General features: G+C 41.8%; 1 long non-coding RNA gene across 1 annotated transcript; it reads left to right on the top strand.

Moving 5' to 3' along the window:
* The first annotated feature begins 10,037 nt into the window (after positions 1 to 10,037).
* Positions 10,038 to 10,797, top strand: LOC112720061 (uncharacterized). The gene is made up of 2 exons (XR_003162033.2): positions 10,038 to 10,137; positions 10,221 to 10,797. It is a non-coding gene; the product is annotated as an uncharacterized lncRNA (long non-coding RNA).
* Positions 10,798 to 11,580: the final 783 nt, after the last annotated feature.

Below are 11,580 nucleotides of genomic sequence, written 5' to 3'. Positions count from 1 at the left end.
CCTCTCTTTCATTGTTTCGTTTCTGCGATCTTTCAAATTTCCCTTGCATTCGTTCGTACTGCACTCTTGCGCTTTCGAAGGCTTTTGCTTCCAACCCTCATTTCCAGATAAAGGTTAGTTCTTCAACATGCCTTTGTAGATAAGTTTGATTTGTAGACTTTAGTTTCGCATCCCCCTCCCTTTAGAGACCGTGTTAGTGATTTTTCTTTTCCCCTTGTAGGTTTTTGTCACCCCTTTTTTAGAAAAAGAAATGGCTTCTGTAGATGCTCTCTCTCAATGGGTTGATGTCACGGTCTTAGGGGAGGAACCCTCAGTCGATTCTGAGTTTATCACCCATCTTCGTACTCGCCACAGAATTTGTTCTTCTGAGGAGGATGAGCCGAAATATGAGTTGGTGGCCCCGGGTCCAGAAGACCGGGTTTGCTTTGGGAGGGCTAATGAGGCGGCCTCCCATTTTTTCTTTATGTATGAGTGTATGATCACCCGTTTGGGTGTTTTTCTTCCTTTTTCAGATTTTGAGATGTCTGTTTTACGTCATTGCCGAGTCGCTCCTACCCAGCTTCACCCCAACTCTTGGGATTTTTTGAAAATTTATCAATTCATCAGCCAGGCTTTAGAGTTCTCGACTTCTTTAAAGATTTTTTTCCATCTTTTTCACATGACAAAACCCTTTAGTGGGCTAAACAATAAACAACAGTGGGTGTCGTTCCGAGCCATACAAGGTCGGAGAATTTTCACCCTTTTTGACGAATCCTTCCACGACTTCAAAAACTATTTTTTCAAAGTGCAAGCTGTAGAGGGTCACCACCCCTTTTTCCTGGATGATAATTCTTCCCCCCGCTTTCCCTTATACTGGTTGGAGGCCTCCCCTTGTGAAAAATATGGTCTTGACGACCTGGATGATGTGGAGGCAGCCATTGTAGGGTTCCTCCGAGAAGTTTGGGGGAGGTCTCCATACTTGGACATGAAAAAGTTTCTCCAGGGGTCTCCGAGTTTTATCCAGGCGCAACTAGGTAGCTTTCATTTGTTTATTTGGTTTTCCGACTTGTCTGACTAATTCTTCCGACTTGTCTAATCTATCAATTGTTGCTTTTTTCAGAGATGGCAAAAACAAATGCCCAGGAGTCCTACCAAAGGGTCCAGGAGGCCAAAGCAAGGTCTCGCGCCAGGTCCGGTGGCGCTAGGGCGGTTGCTTCTCCTCCTCCTCCTCCTCGGAACGTCGGGACTCCTTCTCAGCCTATAGTGATTTCTTCTTCTATTTCCTCTCTGCCACCCCCCTCCGCTCGACCCACTCCCGAACCAGAGAAGAAGAAGCGCAAGACTTTAGAGTCTGGCGCTTCTAGTGAGGCGGACGCTCTTGCGTTCGTCCGAAAGAACATTTTTCCCCATGCTCGTATAAGCATGGATGATGTTTCTGTTCGGCATTACCTCACTACTGTGGTTGAGGAGAGTCTCAAGACGGCGGGGGTTTGTGGCAAACTCTTAGATATATTTGAGAAGACTCCTCTCAGCTCTTTAGGGATGACCTCGAAGGTCGAGGAGCTGGAAGGTAGGCTTCGCATATATCAGGAGCACGAGAGGGAGTTGAAGGGGGAAGTCGCCAAGCTGAAGGAGGAGAGGGATAGCCTCCGAGAGAAGGAGAAGAAGTTGCAAGCCCAATGCAACATGGAGGTGGATTTGAGGAAGGCAGCGCAAGCCAGTTACAATAGTTTATTTGATGATCTTGTGTCTGTAAAGGATGACTTGCTGAATGCTCGGAAGGCCTATACCGAGTTAGAGGACTCTATTGCTGATGGTGCTGACGAAGCTTGGAGGATCTTTAAGGAGCAGGTCGGAGTCATTGCTCCTGACTTGGACCTTTCTCCTTTAGACCCTGATAAAATTGTCATTGATGGTGCCATCATGGATCCTCCTGTCCCCGTGGTGGAGTCCGAGTCCGATTTGAAGACTCGGGGGCAGAGGATCATAGAGTCCCCTCCTCGCTCTAAGGACGCTCCGAGTTCTTCTACCATCCCTCCGACTTCCTCTTCAGCTCCTGCTCCTGGCGCTCCTCCCGACTCTGCTGGTGGTGATCCTTCTACTCCTCTTGCTAAGAAGTGATTTTGGCTATTGGGGCCCGGCCTGTGGGCCCCACTTTTTAAACTCTTTATATTTATTTGTTGATGCTGAAACAATTTTTGGCCTTTTAAGGCCGTAAACAAAACAATTTATGATACCCTTTTTAATAAGGGTTTAATTTAGCGATTAAATAAATGCCCTTTTTTGGATAAGGGCTTTGAGTTACCTCATGCGCGCATGCTTTTCTGTTCGTGGTTCTTTTGAATTTTGATCTTTTCAAGGAAAAACTTTTCCTTGGGCTTGTCTGTCTTTCTGAGTCTTGTCGATCTTCAGGACAGCCTTATATCCCTTTCTTAGTTTTTTCCTACCTCTTTTTGTTATTCCTAGTACTCAATTTTGTTTCATTGAGCTTTTCGTGACTTAGGCTACTTTTGCGATTCATTTTAGTTTTACTCGGTTTCGCATTTCAACTTATGAGTCGGACTGCTTCCGAGTTTATCATGATCGACTTCTATAGCCTCTTTACACCGACTTGTACCTCGTCGTTTTATCCTGACGACCATCTAGGTCGGTTCATGGGATTTTCACGTTTTGTCGAGCTTAAATCGGCGCGTTTCGTAGAAATAGAATAAAAAAGGGAATTTAAAAGAGATATTAAAATGAAAAAGATCTTTATTAATTGAGGAGGTACCTTATTGCTACTAAGGGCTTTTGACAGTCTATTTTTCCTTAGCCCCTACTATGATGCCTCGTTAAAAACCCTTCTTCCAGAAAAAACCCTTTGATTTTGGGAAAAATCATGAAGTTGGGAAAAGAGTACATCAAGGAGTAGAGTTCGCTTTTAGCTGTAGTACCTTTTCATATTACAAGCATGCCATGATCTTGGTAACTTGGTGCCGTCAAAGTCGGTCACCCTATAATAGCCTTTTCCTAAGACCTCGTTGATCTTGTATGGTCCTTTCCAATTAGCAGCGAGCTTTCCTTCCCCAGATTTGTTGACTCCAATGTCGTTTCTGATTAGGACCAAGTCATCTGGGGTGAAACTCCTTCGAATGACTTTTTTGTTGTATCTTGCGGTCATCCTTTGCTTCAACGCTGCTTCTCTTATCTGGGCTTCTTCTCGAACTTCGGGGAGCAAGTCGAGCTCCTCTTTGTGCCCCTGTATGTTCCCGATCTCGTCATGGAAAATCACTCTTGGGCTTTGCTCATTGACCTCTATTGGGATCATGGCTTCTACGCCATAAACTAGTCGAAAAGGTGTTTCTCCAGTGGCGGATTGGGGGGTTGTTCTGTAAGCCCATAGTACTTGTGGTAGCTCTTCAGCCCAAGCTCCTTTTGCATCTTGTAATCTTTTCTTCAGCCCTGCCAGTATGACTTTGTTGGCTGCCTCGGCTTGCCCATTGGCTTGTGGGTGTTCCACCGAGGTGAACTGGTGTTTGATGTTCATACTGGCTACTAGGATTCTAAAGGTGGAGTCGGTGAACTGGGTTCCATTATCTGTGGTAATGGAATAAGGTATCCCATACCTTGTGATGATATTTTTGTAGAGGAACCTCCGACTTCTTTGTGCAGTGATAGTGGCCAGTGGTTCTGCTTCTATCCACTTTGTGAAATAATCTATTCCCACTATTAGGTACCTGACTTGTCCTGGCGCCTGAGGAAAAGGACCTAACAAATCCATTCCCCATTTTGCAAAGGGCCACGGAGAAGTGATACTAATGAGCTCCTCTGGGGGAGCCACGTGGAAATTTGCGTGCATTTGACATGGTTGGCACTTTTTCGCAAATTCTGTGGCATCTTTCTGCAAGGTTGGCCAATAGAATCCAGCTCGGATTACTTTCCTGGCTAATGACCTTGCTCCGAGATGGTTTCCGCAGATTCCACTATGTACTTCCTCTAATACCTCAGTGGTTCTGGAGGTCGGTACACATTTTAATAATGGCGTTGATATCCCTCTTCTGTAGAGGATATTTCTTACCAAGGTGTAGTGTTGTGCTTCCCTTCGGATTTTCTTGGCCTTCTTTTCCTCCTTAGGGAGGATGTCGAATTTCAGGTATTCGACTAAGGGGTTCATCCATCCGAGGTTTAATCCGACCACTTCGAAGACTTCTTGTTTGTCTTCTATTTTTACCACTGAAGGTTCCTGGAGAGTCTCTTGGATCAGGCTTCTATTATTTCCTCCTGGCTTGGTACTTGCTAACTTGGATAGGGCATCTTCTCTGCTGTTTAGATCCCGAGTTATGTGTTTTACCTCGGTTTCCGTAAAGCGCCCAAGGTGCTCCAAAGTTTTTTCCAAGTACCTCTTCATGTTTGGGTCCTTTGCCTGATATTCTCCACTTATTTGGGAGGTCACCACTTGGGAGTCGCTGTATATCATCATCTTTGTAGCACCGACTTCCTTTGCCAGCTTCAATCCAGCAATCAAGGCTTCATACTCTGCCTGATTATTTGAGGCTGGAAATTCAAACTTGAGAGAAACCTCTATCTGGGTTCCCCTTTCATCTACCAGTATTATGCTTGCACCGCTTCCTGTTTTGTTGGAGGATCCATCTACATAGAGTTCCCATGTAGTTGGTTTTTCCTCTTGATCTCCTGCGTATTCTGCAATGAAGTCGGTGAGGCACTGGGCTTTAATCGCCGTCCGAGTTTCATATCTCAAGTCGAACTCGGAGAGCTCTATTGCCCATTGAACCATTCTCCCTGCAACATCCGTCTTTTGGAGGATTTACTTCATGGGCTAGTTCGTACGGACTCTTATTGTGTGAGCTTGAAAATAAGGCCGTAGCTTTCGTGAGGCTACCACTAAGGAGTAGGCAAACTTCTCTAGTTTGTGGTACCTTAGCTCAGGGCCTTGTAGAACTTTACTAATGAAATAGACTGGGTGTTGGCCGTCCTCGTCTTCTCTTATCAAGGCTGCTGAGACAGCCTTGTCTGCCACGGATAGGTATAGGACGAAGTCTTCTCCAGCTACAGGTCGGGTCAAAATAGGAGGTTGGCTCAAAAACTTTTTGAACTCCTGGAACGCCTCCTCGCATTCAGGAGTCCATTCAAACTGGCATCCCTTTCTCAATAGGGAGAACAGTGGAAGGGATCTTAGTGCTGATCCTGCCAAAAACCTGGAGAGAGCTGCGAGTCGGTCGTTAAGCTGTTGGACTTCTCTTAAACAAGTCGGGCTTCTCATTTCCAAGATAGCTCTACACTTATCGGGATTGGCTTCGATCCCTCTTTGTGTTAGCATAAATCCCAGAAATTTCCCTGCCTCCACCGTGAAGGCGCATTTTGCGGGGTTTAGTCTCATCCCATGCAGCCTTATGGTGTCAAAGACTTGTGAGAGGTCTGACAAGAGGTCGACTTCTTTCTTGGTCTTTACTAGCATGTCGTCGACGTATACTTCCATTAGATTTCCAAGGTGGGAGGCGAACACCTTATTCATCAACCTCTGGTATGTGGCTCCTGCATTTTTTAATCCAAATGGCATGACCACGTAGCAAAAGTTGGCTCTGGGTGTGATGAATGATGTCTTCTCTTGGTCTGGCTCGTACATCGGGATTTGGTTATACCCCGAGTAGGCGTCCATGAACGACAAGTATTGATACCCCGAGCTAGAGTCTACTAGGGCATCAATGCTTGGTAGTGGATAAGGGTCCTTGGGACATGCCTTATTTAAGTCGGTATAGTCGACGCACATCCTCCATTTGCCATTTTATTTTTTGACTAGCACTACATTGGCTAGCCATGTTGGGTATTTGACTTCTCTGATGAAGCCAGCTTCCAGGAGCGCCTGTACTTGCTCTTCCACTACTAGGGCTCGCTCTGGGCCGAGCTTGCGTCTTCTTTGTTGTACAGGTCAGGACCCCGGGTAGACCGAGAGCTTGTGGGACATGAGCTCGGGATCTATCCCAGGCATGTCGGAGGCCTTCCAGGCGAAGAGATCGGAGTTATCTCTTAGGAGCTTAGTCAACCCTTGTCTTAGGGTTTCCCCTAGGTTGGCTCCTATGTGAGTGTTTTTTCCTTCCTCTTCGCCGACCTGAATCTCCTCTGTTTTTCCCCCGGGCTGTGGTCGCAGCTCTTCTTTAATCCTTGCTCCACCGAGCTCTATTGTGTGGATTTCTTTGCTCTTTCCTCTCAGGTTTAGGCTTTCATTGTAGCATTTTCTTGCCAACTTCTGATCTCCCCTTACCGTTGCTATCCCCGCTGAGGTCGGGAATTTCATGCAGAGGTGGGGTGTCAATACCACCGCTCCGAGTCGATTAAGGGTAGCTCTGCCGATTAAAGCATTATAGGCTGACCCCACGTCGATGACTATGAAGTCTATACTCAGAGTCTTTGATTTTTTCCCCTTTCCAAAGGTGGTGTGGAGGGGCAAAAATCCTAGTGGCTTTATTGGCGTGTTGCCTAATCCGTACAAGGTGTCGGGGTAGGCTCTTAATTCTTTCTCATCTAATCCCAGTTTGTCGAAAGCGGGCTTAAAGAGGATGTCCGCTGAACTTCCTTGGTCTACTAGGGTTCTGTGGAGATGGGCATTTGCCAGGATCATAGTAATTACCACTGGGTCATCGTGCCCAGGGATTATTCCTTGTCCATCCTCCTTTGTGAATGAAATGGTAGAGAGGTCGGATGACTCCTCTCCGACCTGGTAAACTCTCTTGAGATGTCTTTTACGAGAAGATTTGGTGAGTCCCCCTCCCGCAAACCCTCCTGAGATCATATGGATATGTCTCTCCGGAGTTTGTGGTGGTGGGTCTCTTCTATCCATATCATCTCGCTTTCTTTTTCCATGAATGTCCGACCTTTCTATGAGATATCTGTCAAGCCGACCTTCTCTAGCCAGCTTTTCTATCACATTTTTAAGGTCGTAACAGTCGTTTGTGGAGTGCCCATATATCTTATGGTACTCACAGTAAACACCGTGGCTCCCCCTCTTTTATTTTTAATGGGCCTGGGGGCGGCAGCCTTTCAGTATTGCAAATCTCTCTGTATACATCCACTACAGGAACTTTTAGAGGAGTATAAGAGTGATATTTTCTTGGCCTATCGAGACCGAGTTCTTCCCTCTCCCTCTCTTTCGTTGAGGGAGGGTGACCAGGTCGCCAACTCAGGTCTCTTAGCTTAGCATTTTCTTCCATATTGATGTACTTTTCAGCTCTTTCCTGTACATCACTTAAAGAGACGGGGTGTCTTTTTGATATGGACTGTGAGAAGGGACCTTCTCTAAGACCATTGACTAGCCCCATGATGACTGCCTCGGTGGGCAGGTCTTGAATCTCCAAACATGCTTTGTTGAACCTTTCCATATAGGCTCGTAAGGACTCCCCGACCTCCTGTTTTATTCCCAGGAGACTTGGCGCATGTTTTACTTTGTCTTTCTGGATGGAGAACCTCATCAAGAACTTCCTTGAGAGGTCTTCAAAACTGGTAATCGACCTCGGAGGGAGGCTGTCGAACCACTTCATCGTTGCTTTCGATAGAGTGGTCGGGAAGGCTTTGCATCGCGTAGCGTCGGAAGCATCTGCTAGATACATCCGACTTTTAAAGTTGCTTAGGTGATGCTTCGGATCTGTGGTTCCATCATAGAGGTCCATATCGGGGCTTTTGAAGTTCCTTGGAACTTTCGCCCTCATTATGTCCTCACTAAAAGGATCCTCGCCTCCTAGGGGCGGCTCTTCTCTCTCGTCGCGGGGGTTCCGACCTTTGAGGGAGGATTCTAACTTTAAGAGTTTTATTTCTAACTCTTTTCGTCGTTCCATCTCCTCTTTTAGGTTCCTTTCGGTCTCCTTTTGTCGTTCCCGCTCTTGTTCTAGCTGCTCGAGGCGGCTGTGGACTAATCCCATGAGCTCAGCCGCATGGGATGGTCCCTCTTTCTCTGATTCGCGCCCTTCCGAAGAATTCATCTTCGGATTCTTTACTCCGGAGGTACCTTCCCTGTGTTGATCAGCGGCTTCTTGGTGAAGGGTCAAGTCCGCATTGTGGTTTCCAGTGTCCAGATTCTCTTGTTCAGAATCTGACCCTACGTGACCATCTTCAGGGGATCTATCCGCCATTACTGGTTGATCTCTCGGGTCCCCGGCAACGGCGCCAATGTTACGATGGGTAACCGGAGATTAATGGGCTGGATGGCGTTGGTTGGCCCAAACGTATGAAGGAGGTGGCTTTCGAGTGGATCTGCTACTCGGTGCCCTCCGTCCGACTTGTGGCGTGTGAAAGAATGGGGGGTGGTACCTGCAAAGACACTCCGATGCCTAAGTTAGCAAGAGTGTGAGAAGGTTAGAGAGTATTGGAACTTAGAGATACCTGAGTGGTGTCAGTGTATTTATAGTGGTGAACCAATAACCACCGCTGAAGTAGTGCCACCTTTTTAGGTGGATAACCGTTCCCATATCTTAGGGAGGTTAAGATACGGCTCTTATGAAGTGGTTAGAGAGATTCTAGGGGCAGTTACTCATTCGAATGAGTGTTATCTGCCAGCTAACCCTCGTAGCCGACTTCTTTGGAGCAGGTCGTGTTGAGTACCGACTTCTTGGGATGAAGACTGGTACTGGGTGAAACTCGACCCTTTGGGTTGGGTTTCTTTGCTTGGATCCTGGGCCTTTATTATTGGGTCAGGGTATGAACAAGTTGTATATTTACTATTGTATATTTTTTTAAAATTAAATTAATTTAATTGAATAATTGAATTAGTTAAAGTTTTTAAACTTTAGAATTAATACCCAATTAAAGTCAGATTTAATCAGACTTGACTCTATTATATTCTATTACCCATCAAATACAAAATCAATAAAATCATGTCTCATCGCGTTAGATCAGATCAATTTTAATTGAGTGATAATCAAATTATCTGTATTTATGATCACCTCTAATTTTGGTCAAAAACCAAAACAAAAAGTATAATTTCAATGAACATTCTATACTAACAAAAGAATAATATTCTAATAAAAAAATATATTATTGTAAAAAAAATTTCAATAACATAGGAATCTTATCAGTAACTACAAATCTATTATATTATGTATTAAGTTGCATAGTCCATAAGTTTTTCATATATTTTTTTAGATACTTACATCATATATCTTGTATGTTGATTATGCCACAAATGTCAGTCAAGTTGCCATTCACTAAGTCATATAAATTGAGTCATTCCATATACGCCTCACTCAATTGAAACTTCGACTTGGACTACAACGTAATAGCAAAATCCCGTTGACTCTACAACCCACAAAGTGCATATTGTCATTGTCAATTTCATCCCAAAAAAAAATATAAGTAGACAATAAAAATATTAAATAATATGAATAATAAATATATTAAATATTTAATTTATTAAATATATGAATAATTATTTTAATATTAGAATTTAAATAAATAATTTGAGAGTGTAGTATATTTTTATTTGATTAGACCAATTTTAAAATTTATTATTCATATTATTTACAAAAATCATTATCTATCTAATAATATCTATCTTCAATTTCTATTCTTAAAATTTTTAATAATAAATCTTAATGGCTCTTCAAATTGCAACATTTCGGTAAAGTGTCTGAAACAAAACGGCTATAAAATTTTGATATGAAAGTAAAAAGAGTAATATATTTTAACATGATAATTTTTAGTATTTTTTAAAATTGTGGGGTACACAAATCAAATCCTCCAATTTGTGTTTAAAAGGTTAAAAAAAATTCAAAATATACAAATCAAAAGGTCTGATTTGTGTTAAAAAAAATTAAAAAACTCAGAATATATAACTCGGACCATGCGAGTTGTTGGATTATAAAATTTTGCTCTCACATGCAATGTGAAGGTGCCGCGAGATATATATATATACTTGTTGAAAAAAGAGGGCTGTGGAACTTGTGGTGGGCCATTGATTATATATGAAAGACAAAGGAGGGGGTATTGAAGTTTGAGTGGTCCCTCCCCCCCCCCCCCCACTGTTTTTTTCAGAGGTCCCCCCCCCCCCCCCCCCTTTTTTTTTCAGATATATATATACACACCCAACAAATCGCAACAAAAATAGACACCAAAAAAGGGTTCAATTTGCGTGTTCGACAGAGTTATAGAAGCAATAGCAGCCATGGATGTCAGGTAACGCGACTCCTTCGACTCCGTCATCTCTATGTATACTATCGTTTCTTTAGTGTTTATGTTTGCTACTTTGCTCTGCTCAGTTATAACTTTGGTGAAACTTAGGAACCGAACCGACTGCACTGGCCAGTTCGGTTCGAGACCAGAACTCATTTGCGGTTACATTTATTGAAATCATTCGGTACCCGTGTGGTTCCAATTTTAGATTCTTCATCCAACTTTTGGTAACACAGCATCTATAAAGTTTTTAGAAGTCTCTTTACAAAATGAGTTTAATTCTGAATCACTGTGTTGCATCTAAAGAATGTAACCAAATTTCAACGTTTGAAGAAGAGGAGAGCTCTGTCCACAGGCGCCGCAGCAACTATGCAAATTTCAACGTCTGGCATCCAGAGGAGGGGGAAAAGCACAGGCCTTTCTTTTTCTTTCTTCTTTCTATTTATTTTTTTGTTTATTTTTTATTTTAACTTTCAAGAGTTTAGAATTTTTTGTGTTTAGATAACTTTTATCTTTAAAAATATTAATTTTAGTTCATGTCTTGAACTCTTGATTCATTTTTTGAATTTGAAAATAGAAAATGGATATTGTCACTTCCAAATGACTGATATCACACACTCTAGCTAATTTATATATGATATGGTGTAATGATTGGTTGGTTTATAATGCGGCATTCAACCCGGTAGGTTAATGTGTCGCTTTTTTTTTAGGTGACTTAATGTGTCGCTTAACAATATGGAAATATAAAAAAAAAAAAAAAAAAATTCATTTTTTGACTATTAAAACGGTAATGCTAAATGAGCTGGTAGTAACATAATCTGTAAAATACAATTTTATGAATTAAACTAGAATATTTAACACTTTTAGAAACAAAAGTATACACAATTATATTTCAAGAATCAAACTCAAATAATATAGTTTTATTTAGTAACAATAATCTTCGAAGAGGTGACTTTGATATTTTTTTTTTCCTAAAGAAAAAGTCTTCTAAGAAAACAAATGCTTAAAATGATTTGTATATTAAATCAAATCCGCTATTAAATGGATAAACTTAAATATTTAAACAATTAGATAAAATAAAATAATATATTTTAATATAAAATATATTTTTTAAGAATATTTTTTAATTTTATATTATTTTAAATTGGTTCGTTGCTTAAAAAAAAAATTGGGTTTACCGATTCTTTAACCTATTTTAGGTTTGCTCTCAATCGATTTTTTATGTTAAAAATCAGATATGTCTTAGGACTAATTTTCTGTTAATCTAATTAAATTGACCCGTTTAATATTCAAAAGAATTACAGAATTATTTTCTATCCAAAGAAGCGTGTATACAGTATAATCTGATATGCTGCTAATAGACCAGTCAATCATTTTGAAAGTCACAAAATATTTTACATAATGAAAATAAAGATAAATAAATAAATATTTTACACTTAATATTTT

This window comes from Arachis hypogaea, chromosome 11 (assembly GCF_003086295.3).
Source record: "Arachis hypogaea cultivar Tifrunner chromosome 11, arahy.Tifrunner.gnm2.J5K5, whole genome shotgun sequence".
Lineage (NCBI taxonomy): Eukaryota > Viridiplantae > Streptophyta > Magnoliopsida > Fabales > Fabaceae > Arachis > Arachis hypogaea.
This window is presented reverse-complemented; position numbering and strand designations above follow the sequence as displayed.